Below are 12,256 nucleotides of genomic sequence, written 5' to 3'. Positions count from 1 at the left end.
GGGGTGTGGGTGCCCCTGGCCTATGGTGTCAGCTACTGGAGCAAGTGTGGTCTCAGCATCAGTTACTGGAGTGAGTGCAGCGTCTTGGCTGCCAGCCACTGGGGCAGGAATGGTGTATGTCCCAAATACCAGCTAGTGGGAAAGACTGGTGTGAGTGAGGTGAGTGAGGGCCAGTACTCAGGGCATCCAGCTGGAGGTTAGAGCAGGACCTGGGTCGCAGCCTGTGTGCCTGGTGCCAGCTGTTAGGGGGTTGAGTGTCTGTATCTTCCCCAAAGCAGGTGTGCATGGGGTGCGCTTGTGCATTTGTTAACAAACCTTAAGCTGGACCAGCCAGCAAACAGGAGATCCTTGGTCTGGTATAAGGTAGGGACAGGGCCCAGGCTGGTATTTGGAGGAGATGCATGAGCGTAGGGTGCCTGTGAGACAAGCGTGCAAGTGCGTGCATATTTGCTACTGAGCACCAAGCTGGACCAGACAGCGAGTGGGGCAGGAAAGAGGACCCAGGATCTGGCCAGGAGTGTTGGACTGACAGAAAGTTTATGATGGTACTCAAGGGATCTTTGATTATGCATGTGTGTGTGAATCTAGAGAGTGTCAAGTGTGTGCTGTCAATAGTGAGCTTCAATCTCTACCAGCCAAAGAGGAGGAAGGGGATGTGGCTGTCTGTGCTCATGTTTTATGTCAATACATAGGTGTTAACAAAGGTAGTGCCTTGTCTGTGGCAGCTTGTGTAGGTGGCCATGTCAGTGTCCTGTGTGTGTCTCTGAGATATCTGCTCAGCTTTGCTACTGGTTGAACATGCAAACAGGAAAGAATGGCCCACTTCCATTGGCCTGGGATGGAGACCTTAGGTAACCTGGCTGGGCTGCAGCAGCCAGACAGAAAGAATTTCTTGACTCGGAGCTGCTGGAGGCAGCAGATGCTTACAACATCCCTTAACAGAAGTCATCACCTAAGGCACAAAGCATCATGGACCAGTCTGAGTAAAGGGGAGACAAGTGGCCCAGCAGGTTTGCTAGGAGACTACTTGCAAATGCAGACATTATTCATTGAGTCTGAGAACATGTGAATAAAACTGTGAAGTAAGTAAATAACATAAAAATCATCACTAGGAAGAAACCACAAATGCAAGTAAATCTAGTTAGAAACTTTATTAACCTTAGCCACCTCCCCACCTCAGAGATCTACTGAAGCAGATGTTTCTTGTGGTACAGCATCCTTTTGACAAAACTATAGTAGAAAAATCTTCTTCAAGTTCATCACAGAACTTCTTGCCAAAACAAGAGAAATAAGATGTACTGCAGAATGTCCTGGAAATTTAGTCATGTATGTGCCCTTACAGAACTGGATAGGGGAAGGACTTTGGTTTGTGTGTCTGAAAGCTCTGTTTATTGTTCATGTTCCTGACCTATTTTTCATTCATAACTGCAATTTCTCTTTCCCAGCCTTCTAAAGCTTGAAATACCTTCCCCCATCCCCCTCCCTTCTATACTGCATTGGAAAATTAATAAAAGATAAATTGAGAGGTAGTCGTCAGATATCTGCCTGAAATGGAAGACTTTGAAACTATGAAAAAGGAAATAAATTCCTATTTTTTGCTCAACCTGGTTTAAAGGAAACACACATATGTACACATTATTTAAAGCATATACATTTGAATCACAGAATCTATTTCTATTTCCCTTAGTGGAAACCACTATTAGCTAACTACTCAGATTAAAGTGCTAAATTTGTCAAAAACTTTTGCATTAATTCATACTGAATTTGTACATTCTGTAACAGAAACCAGGAGTGCATGATTTCTTTCCTTCACTTTTTAAGGTTGGGAAACCTGTAGTATATAAAAAAAGATTGTATGCAATTGGTGCATCTGTTCTAGCACACACGAAAAGCAATCAAACAAGACTACAAAAATTTTCTATCTACTGTTGACAATCACTGGTCCTTTTGTCTCTGAACTGCTGCACTTCAAAAATAAAAGTATGTTAGCCCTTCTTGTAAACTTTATGTGAAAGGAGAAAGCTAAAGGTGTTGAGTATCTGTTTAAAATAAAGCATACAGTTAATTTTTCTCTGCACTTGGTTCTGAGACTTCAGAAAGCACTGATAAAACTGGAAACACTCTAGTGACAATATCCATAAATGAAGGAAAAAAAGTTGGAAATTTAACCTGATTTTACTACGGTGTCTCTTGGTTATATTTTGTGGGTTTTATTTTCCTTTATGACCTCCTCAAAATTGAATCTTGAGTAACATATATATTTTTCCTTCATCTTTACTTTTATGAGTTAAAACTGACCTGTGTCCATTCACATTACTCCAGTGTGTCCTGGCTCTATAATCTTAATAGCCTAGATATGTGCCTATAGTAGTACTGAATAAACTATACTTGTTTTACAGACAGCCTAATATCTAACATGAAATGTTCGTGCCAGCAAAACTTTCTGCTTGATTTCTTCCAGTGTGATATGCTTTCAGGGCACGGAACCATTTTCCACAGTCAAATGATACTCTAACCAAAAAATTTCTTCAGGTTCTGCAGATAATGGATTACAACAGAGTGCCTTAGGTATATTATCCATTTCCATAAGATACAAGACTTGCAGGCATTAACTGCCTTAATTGTTAAAGCAGAGTCCTTCTCAGAGTATTCTATTAAAACTGTGTTAAAACTTGCAGCAGCTATAGCCCACATGATATGCACATAGACAAACTAATATTTTCCTATCAGTCAAGGTGAGGGTGAAATTCACATAATGAGAGATATTTAAAACCAGCTAGATTTTGGCTAGTAAGAAACGTTTGTAATAATTGTAGATAAAGATTAGAAAGTCTTCAGAAGACAAGTTATGTGGAGAAAAAATCCCATTCAATAGTAAGGAAAAAGTATATAATTTTCTACAGTGTTAATTTATGAAATAAAATGTTGTTGCACAAAAGATGTTGAGGCAAGTTCACATGCACAAAGATTTTTTGGTGGAGGGTCCATATATTATGACATAGATTAACTCTAATGGTGAAAGATACTTCTGGAGCAAAAGAAAACAAAAAGAGATAGGGAGAACGGGAAAAGGAAATCCTCTTCCCAGGAGCCAGCAAAGAAAAGAAATTATAGAGGTCCCAGTGTGAGCATCCCTCTCTGGGTGTCCACTCCACTACAGCAAGTGGTTCCCCCTCATGTTTTTCCCAATGCAACTATAAACTTTATATGAGGACCTGCCCAGACTCCCTATGGGCTATTCCTAATTATGGTACTGTTATTAGTGGCTAGACAACACCCTGGTCAGGAGCAGCTGCTTACATGCTAGCAGCTTATTCAGTTGTGTGCATACACATTATTAGGTCCCTTAATGTAAATCAAAAGCTACAACCAGGGCAGGAACAGTGGGGAAAGACAGGGATAATCCCATGCTAGTGACAGTTGCTTCCTAGAAGAGCCCACAATAATAAGAGTATTGGGCTTTACAGGTGCAAGGCCATAGAACAAGGAAAAAGTGCTGTCACAGAGGATCTGGAAAATACAATGCCACAGCAGCTTGTGTATAAGGTTACAGAGCTGCAAGTGAAAGGCAGGTTACTGAGGTATAAATGGAGGACTCTTAGCAACATAAAATCTAATGACATTTAAGGCACTGTGCAACATTCTTGCACAGACATATTAAATATTTTTTAAAGAGCTTCTACTGATTTTTTAGACCAAAAGATTAATAGAATTATTAATTGCCCATTAATTCAAATAAGACAGAATTATCTATAAAATCCTACTTTTGTATGGACCTTCTTTTTTTCTGATATTTGCAATTTCTGTCAAATATTCAAGTTTCTCCTAAGGGATATTAATGAGATCATAGCTAAAGTCCTGTTTTCAGGATTTGTTAGTCAAAAAGAAAATGTTTACATAAACATGCTCTACTCTTTTTTTTTTACATTCTAATACAGTCTTCACAGAAACAAATATTGCATCACCTTCTGGCAGCATTCAATATTTCATTATGATGTTTTAATAAAATACTTCCCACAAAACTGTTCTTTTCTACGAAGACTGATATAAACCTAGTGCATTAGCTTATGTGAAAGATCATTTCCTTTAACATGTTTGAGGTGAATATTAGGTTAAAGTATTGGATTATTCATTATATCTTCCTGGGTTTCTATCTAGTTTGAAAATTTTTTATATTTCATATGAAAGCATTACCATGATATATCTGTCAGTGTTAAAAAAATGAAAATTTTCAGATTTAATATTTCACAAACCTTTTTATTATTTAAATCACAGCTTTCTTTCAGTCATATTGTGTTCTTCTTGAAACATTTTATCAAAATTGTGCATAAAACCCCAGATCATCTATATGTTCTTTACAAACTGAAAAAGAAAAAAAAATACATTCAGGTTTTTTTCCTTTTCTAAATGCTGAATTGTGAAAAGAAATTACTTAATCCATAGAAAATTCCTGACCAATTCTTCTCAGTCTTTTGAAAACCTCATAACTTTGAGATAATTGCATGAGAACAGACTTGTCCTGAAAACTTAATAGGAACCACCTAGCCTAAAACAGGTCTTATTAAATTCTGATTTTAATGTATAGGGATAGAATTAACATATTAATACAAGTAAATGAACGGAATGAATTTTGGGCTGAGTATCCTTTTCTACTTCCCAGTACATTTGTTTTTATATAGTGAATAAGTACCATAAAGATGCAGTTATATATGCCTGCATAAATTACAATGTAACAAACTTTAACCATCTGTTGTACTATTATAGAAAACAATATCCCATCAAGACAAAGTTAGAGGCAAAACAAAATAATGAACAAAAGAGATAATGGGAAATTACATGGTTTTAAAACATTGTCTGAAGAGTCTATGGAGATTTATTTTTCAGAACAGCATATCATATGACCACTTAGATGAAACTGGCAACATATCCATGATCTACACAGAGAAGTATGGAGTCTACAGAAAAACAAACCTGCTAATTACCTGTGAAAATACTGATCTGCTTTCAAAACCTGAACTTTGCAATAACTTTTTCTGCATACTTTTGGACAAATGTTCAAGGTGGCATACCTTTTGCCTTCTACCAGAGGTGAGGAGTTTGCTTCACATATCTTCTGGAAGTTCTTATGCATTTAAAGAAAAATAATCATATTTAGTGGTAAATACATAGGAAAGACTAGAAGTAATATACCCTATCCAATGTAAGCCTTGTTTGCATGCAGCATTGCACCTTTTTAACTTTAAAAAAACGTTTTACTTTTTTATTTTGTTTGTTTCATTTTGTGTTTTTTTGGGTTTTTTTGTTTGTTTCATTTTGTTTTTTAAATACCTTAGCCATATCAATAAAAAAATCCCAGGTAATGTAGACACTAAGTTATAGATGACAAGGTCTGCTAACACTTACATAGTTTGTGAGCCATTATAGCAACTGTGTTTCTTTGTAGGCTGAATTAATTTTGTGAAGGTCAGATGGAGAATATATTTGGGTGGGAGGAGTGGTTAAAGAAGTATCAGTAAAGCTTACCTGGTTTTGGAACAAATCTCCAAAGATTATTAGTTTAAGTCTGACAGGCTACCTCCCACAACACTGAAGAGGCATTTGCTGCATAGAATAGACAATCTATCTATTCCTTTTACTCAGTTAAATAACTGACATCATCTTTACCAGTAGTATTTATAAAATTACTAAACAATATTGACACCCCAAAGAGAAACAGATGGAGATTCCACACTAATTTTATTGTTGTTAGTGGTTTTATTAGAATGTGCTCAAACAGTAAAGTGACAGCTATAAAATTCTAAGGTAGGTAAGAAAGATAGGCATTATTAATTTTGTTTAATTTTTCCTTTGTATTGATTGGCTATGCTTATCTGATATGTAATAAACTTAATTTAATGTCCAGCAAATTTAGGTTTTCTTAAGAGTATCTCTGTACTCATCTGATTACATTAAATAAAAATGACTACTTAGTCTATGCTGGTAAAATACTAAATATCTACAAGACACAAGGTAGGTAATAGCAAATTTTAATAGTGTGAGAGCTTAGTCAGATGCAAACCAAATGAAAAAATCTTAAGTTACTTAAACATTCATGGGCTTTAGTATTTATGGATAACGAAGACTAATTTTTCTAACACAAGGCACAATTTTCAAGTATGTAGCTACAGTATTGTGAAACTTATATCCAGGTAACATTGTGTTTTTCATCCAACATCTATTGACATTGGATTCTAAATTACCATCGTGTTTTAATGCCCCACATTTTATCTTCCACTTTATGGCACACATGCTGGAAAGTCCCAACCCTCCACAGTTAGCTTTTCTGTCACTTAAGATCATTTTGAAAGCTCTTTGAGGCTATGCAGAGATGTAGTCTTTTTCCATCTTCCTTCCACAGCTTTCATCCACAAATAATAGTTATTCTACAGCTGAAAATGGTCCCCTGACATTTTTGTACACATCCTTGAACAAGACTGATTTTTTACATTATAAATTCATCTACTTTTGTGAAGAATAATTTAGCATTTCTCTACACTGTGTTTTCTTTTCATAAAATAAAATTTGCTATGTGGTATATTTATGTACTTCCTAACAAATGGATATTTACCTCTCTGTTTTTATATTTAGACAACAGCTCTTGTCCTGTGACAGTTAATCATTTAAAAGGAATTAGGTCAATAACACTTGCTTAGTTTTAGCTAATTTATCAATAGTTGTAATTAGTTATTTTATACACATACACAGAGACACACTCTCTCAGGAACTCCTTTACCCTATTTTAAACCAAGTAGCTAAACTTGTTAGACATTTTCACTAGTTGAGTAATACTTGCAGTTGCCTATGTCATATAATATTGCAGCCAAAATAAACTTCTTCTTAATATAGAGCTAATTTAAGAGTTCAGCATAAATTTTTTATTTTTGTGGTTTTCCATCATTGACGAATGAATAAGTGTAGCAACACATCATGATTTGTAACAACTTCTCCTGTAAGAAAGCTGTGATTTCCAGATCATGTTGTTTCGTGTTCAAGTTTTCCTGAAAATTCTATTTAAATCTGGAACTGTAAGGAGTTGCAGAAATAATGTTAAAAAATCACATTTGAACTATAAAAGTTGTGACAGATTTTGAATTATATGATACAATAAACTGAATATCTGAAAAGAATCATTCTTTCAGATCTTGTGCAAATTTCCAGCACAAAGTAAATTGTATGTCTGATGAGCTTAGGCTTTGTTAGTGATTGTTAAGTACTTCTGTTAACAGCTGACATATTGTTCCAGTAAGAAAAGCTTCTTGGAGTAAAAGAGAGTCAAAAGTATTGGCAGGGTAGCTTCTATTACAATGTGTTGTTTATGGCACAGTGTTTCTAAATCTGATAGTGTGCATTCATTTTAGTATGTCCAGTTTTCACTCCTGCTTTCAAATGTCATTGGTATGTCACACAGGTGAATGAAAGAAGTCCTTTGGGCATGGTGACAAACTGTGGGCTTTTGGAAATAAATGCAAGTTTCTGTACTATAATGAATGTGTAGTACACAAGATCTATACTACAAACTCCAGCTATATGCACTAAGAGAAAAAAAACCAAACCAACAAAACAAAAACCAGATCTATCTCTGGCTGATATAATTATGACAGAAAAACTCCAAGAGTAAATGCAGATACATCAGGAAAGTAATGATTTTCTGGTGTGGATTGCACAGAAGTCCTTCTGATGGCACATACAGCATCCCCTTGAGGGTCTCTGTGACATAGCTTTGCCCAAATAGCTACAGCAGCAGACTTGTCTAATGTAAACATCTCTGAAGCAAACTGAATAATTGCCTTTGAGGATGGTCACAGAATCTCTGTTCTCATCAAAAGGAAAAAAAAAAAAAAAAAAGCAAAACCAAAACCAAACCAAATATACAGCAAAATCCTAAAAAAACCCATGCTCATTACCAGTCCATGAACATGGATGTGTTAATATTGCTGTCAAAGAGAAACCACAATATATGAAAATGTTTCCATAAGCAGTATAATCAACAGAAAATGATGAAAACAATAACAGAAAATACAGCCTAACAAGAAAAATCTGACATAGCTGACAAGCAAACAGAATTAAACATATTTCTATCTCCAGAAAAAATGCTCAAGGGTAGAAGCAGCAAAGTAACCTTCTCCAGCCTCTCTTGCGGTATACCATTGTCCTTTGGATAACAAGAAATACAGTGTTAGACTACATTTTTGGAAGATTGAATGTGCAGTATGTTATGCTAAAAATCCTGTTTATAAGCAAAGATGAAATGCCCTTATATATAAACCAAAAATTTATTATTATTATAATTGAAGCCTTAACAGTCTAATCCAAAAATCATTAATAATGCACATCTAATTATTACAGGAAGAGAAGGAATATGTGTATGTAGAAAAAAGTTTCAGTAATAGTGTAGCAGTTGAAATTATTATACACAGACTTCTTTTCTACTGCTTTTGCTCTTATCCTCATGCTTCTCCTGTTCCTCTGGGTCCTGAGGTTGGTGTCTTCATTCTGGTGTTACAAAGATTAGCCAGCATCTAAAGACTTTTGCTGGAAGGAGTATGATGTTCATGTTGATGGTTTCTTCTTCCTCACTCTAGAGTCCACCTGGGGTCATTTTTATGTTTGATAACATGCTTTTATACCTTTTCTCTTTCCACATTGCTCTGTGACTCCAGCTTATATCCAGATTTGCTATATATGGTGACTTTCACAATTTGTAGATGTTTTGGGTTTGTGTGGCAGAGTTTTTGGTAGCAGGGGAGAGGACTGCAGGGGCAGCTCCTGTGAGAAGCTGCCAGAAGCTTCCCTGGCTTCAAGTCGGACCCACCTCTGGCCAAGGCCAACCAAATCAACAATGGTAGTAGCACCTCTGGGATAACAGATTTAAGAAGGGGAACCTGCAGCGGGGGAGGAGATTGGGATGTGAGAGGACCCCCTCTGCAGACACCGAGGTCAGTGAGGAAGGCGGGGAGGAGGAGCGCCGGAGGAGGGGATGCCCCTGCAGCCCTGGTGAGACGGCAGGCTGTGTCCCCCAGACCGTGGGGGGGAGCGGGGGAGCGGAGGCCCACCTGCAGCCCGGGGAGAGAGGAGCCCACGCTGGAGCCCCCCAAGATGGCCGTGACTCCATGGGAAAGCCCGCGCTGGAGCAGGCTGTGACTGAAGATCGGCCTGTGGAAAGGACCCACGCCAGGGAAGTTGGTGAAGGACTCTCCTGTGGGAGGGACCCCACGCTGGAGCAGGGCAAGAGTGAATCCTCCTGCCCCTGAGGAGGAAGGAGCGGCAGAGACGAGGTGTGTGGAGCTGACCCCAACCCCCACCCCCTGTTCCCCTGCGCCCCGGGGGGAGGAGGGAGAGAGAACCGGGAGTGGGGCTGAGCCGGGAAGGAGGGAGGGCTGGGGGGAAGGTGTTCTGAGGTTTGGGTTTACTTCCTAATATCCCTGTTTTGATTTGATTGGTAGCAAATCAAATTGATTTTGTTTCTTCCCCAATCTGAGCTTGTCTTTTGCCCCGGACCATAATTGGTGAGCGATCCCACCTTGTCCTTGTCTGGACCCACGAGCATTTCTTTGTATTTTCTCCTCATCCCACTGGGGCCGGGGAGGGGAGGAGAGAGTGAGTGGCTGCATGGTGCTTTGTTGCCAGGTGGGTTTAAATCATGACAGTAGATAGTATTTCTTTGTTCTCTGTTGCCTCTAAAAGCAGATCGGCATTTCTTTAACCTATTGTGTGCGAGTTGCTTATGGCCGTGCACTCCTCCATGATGCACCCTGCATCTCCACTTCTCAAGGCTTCTGCTGCCATACCCGATCTGTATTTTCCTGCATTATGTCATTGTGTTTTAAAGTGTTTGAGTTTTAAAACCATGATTGTACCATACAAAGATGACCAAAAGTAAAAAAAAAAATCACTGTAGACACCTGCTCAATTAGAAAAATTACTACTACAGCTAAACTAAGTAAAATATAGGCAGGTCAAGAAACTTCAGACAAAGCAGGCTTTAGCAACCTTGATCCTGAGGCCTTGTAAACTCAGTGCAAAGCTAATGACATGTTACTAGCAATGGCAATACTGTATTAGAGGGCTGGTCAGCTACAGGTGTTAGTCTGCATCTCAGGAAAGAAAGGGGCCAACAATAAAGTAAAATACATTTGAAATACAGAACACCTTTCGTGAGGCAAAGGGGAATCTACACATGCCTGTATTATACTGCAAATATTTGATAAGCAAATACAAAGGGAAAAGTATCATGATTATTTTTACAAATACATCATCCAGCATTAGGGGTCCACGCTCAGCAAAATGCTAAATTATGTGAGAATGTTTAGCATGAATTGAATAGGAAAACAGGACTTTTAGTGTTTATTAAACACCAGCTATGTAGGGGTGACATGTGTTAATTGGGCAATTATGAAGAGATGATGTGAAGAGGGAAACACAGGTTATCATGCAATTTGCATTTTCTACAATGGAGTCCTGTCTTTTTGGAGCTGTGTCATTAACACAACAGATAAAATGTATTTTTCTGGCCCCATAAGGAACTAATGGGCCAGAAAACTGTAATCCTAGCAGATTACATGTTTCTGAGAATTTAACAGGAATATACTTGAAAGCTTCCTCTGCTTACACAGGCAATTCTACCTCAAATTTTCCCTGTGTCTCCCATTTCCCACTTCCTTTCACAAAATAATCCCTAAATCAAACACTCAAAACATGACTTGGAAAACTATACAGACTATTTACAAAGTATATAATGTGACAATGATATTTGTAGTACTAGCATGCACTTTCTTTTAAAGATAATTAAATGCACTGGGGTTCATCTATGCCTATCAGATTGCTGATTTACATATGCATTATTTTGTTGAATTTGTTCTGAACTTGTACTGAAAATGCTGTTCTGTTATTTGTTGCTGAATAAAAGATGCAGGAAGCAATGGCAGCAAAATAATACAATTTTAACACATCCACATGTACCTTAACTTCAAAATTCAAAACTGTTTCAGGAAATACATTTTAATGTGTACCCGTCTTAATCCAGTAGTCCTGTTTATATTCTTAAATATTATGATTTTCACTTATATCCATGTCAAACAGTTTCTGACTTCTATGAAACAAGATAAACAAATCATCTGTTAAAAAAAATAATGCCCCATTTTTGAAATAAAAGTTTCACCATTCAGCACACACACAGATCTGGTACAGAGTTTACTTTGTCTATACATTTAACTGGCCTGATGGCTATTTACAAAAAAAAGAGATTAGGACTGAGGAGGAGCTGCTCAGATCTCTAGTAACTAAAGGTTTTTACAGAGGGTTTCCTCTCATGAAAAAGTAGCAACAAGAACCTGAAAAACAGCTGATTTGAAACAAAGACCTGGCTTATTATATTCAAGGTTAATGCAGCTGCCTTTTCCTCTCTTTCCATATAAATGGTTCTCATTCTGACTCCATTCCTTGCTTTACCAACACCAAGACATGAATTAGTCAGGGGAACTTCATAAAAGTCTGCTCATGCCCAGAGCTGCAGATCTTCACTTTCTGCAGTTCAGCGGCTATTTAATTTTAATTGCTCCCCAAGCTTAGGCCAATTGTGGATGGCAAAAGCAGGGCAAGAATCATTCACTGCTCCTTTGAAGTTTGAAAAGCCTGTATTCAGATTGCCTCAGGCTCTCATTCTTACATTTATGTGAAAATGTAAGCTGCTGAACACTTCTGTTGAACATCTACAACACTAACTTAACAGGAAATATCTTGTAAAGTGCAGCTTGATTTTTTCCTGTGGATTTCATGTTAAGGATCTTAATAAAAATAATTGAAAAATGTAATAAAAATTTAGGAAAATCCATGCTAATGAGTTTGGATAGGTGTAGATTTCAGATCATATTGCACAATCCCTTCATTAAACTTCTTTGGGAGGATTATTACATCTATGTATAACCCCAAGTGCATACTACAAGTAAATCACAACTATACTTTCTCAGTATGCAAAAGTTTCTCACACAGAAAAAGCAATAAACATTGCCCTATTGATGGTTTTGCAAAAAGATGGGAGAAATAATTTTTATCCTGTCTCTTCTTCCCTCTTTCTTTCCTTGCCAATAGCAAAATTCAGTCTTCATGAAGGAAATCACTTCAAGCTCTGAGAAAATTGAAAGAGTGAATCACTACAGGAGATAAGCTGAAGCTGATGGTGTTGCAGAGAATAACATATTCCCTTGTGGGTGTTTCTTCA

Source organism: Buteo buteo, chromosome 1, assembly GCF_964188355.1.
Source record: "Buteo buteo chromosome 1, bButBut1.hap1.1, whole genome shotgun sequence".
Lineage (NCBI taxonomy): Eukaryota > Metazoa > Chordata > Aves > Accipitriformes > Accipitridae > Buteo > Buteo buteo.
This window is presented reverse-complemented; position numbering follows the sequence as displayed.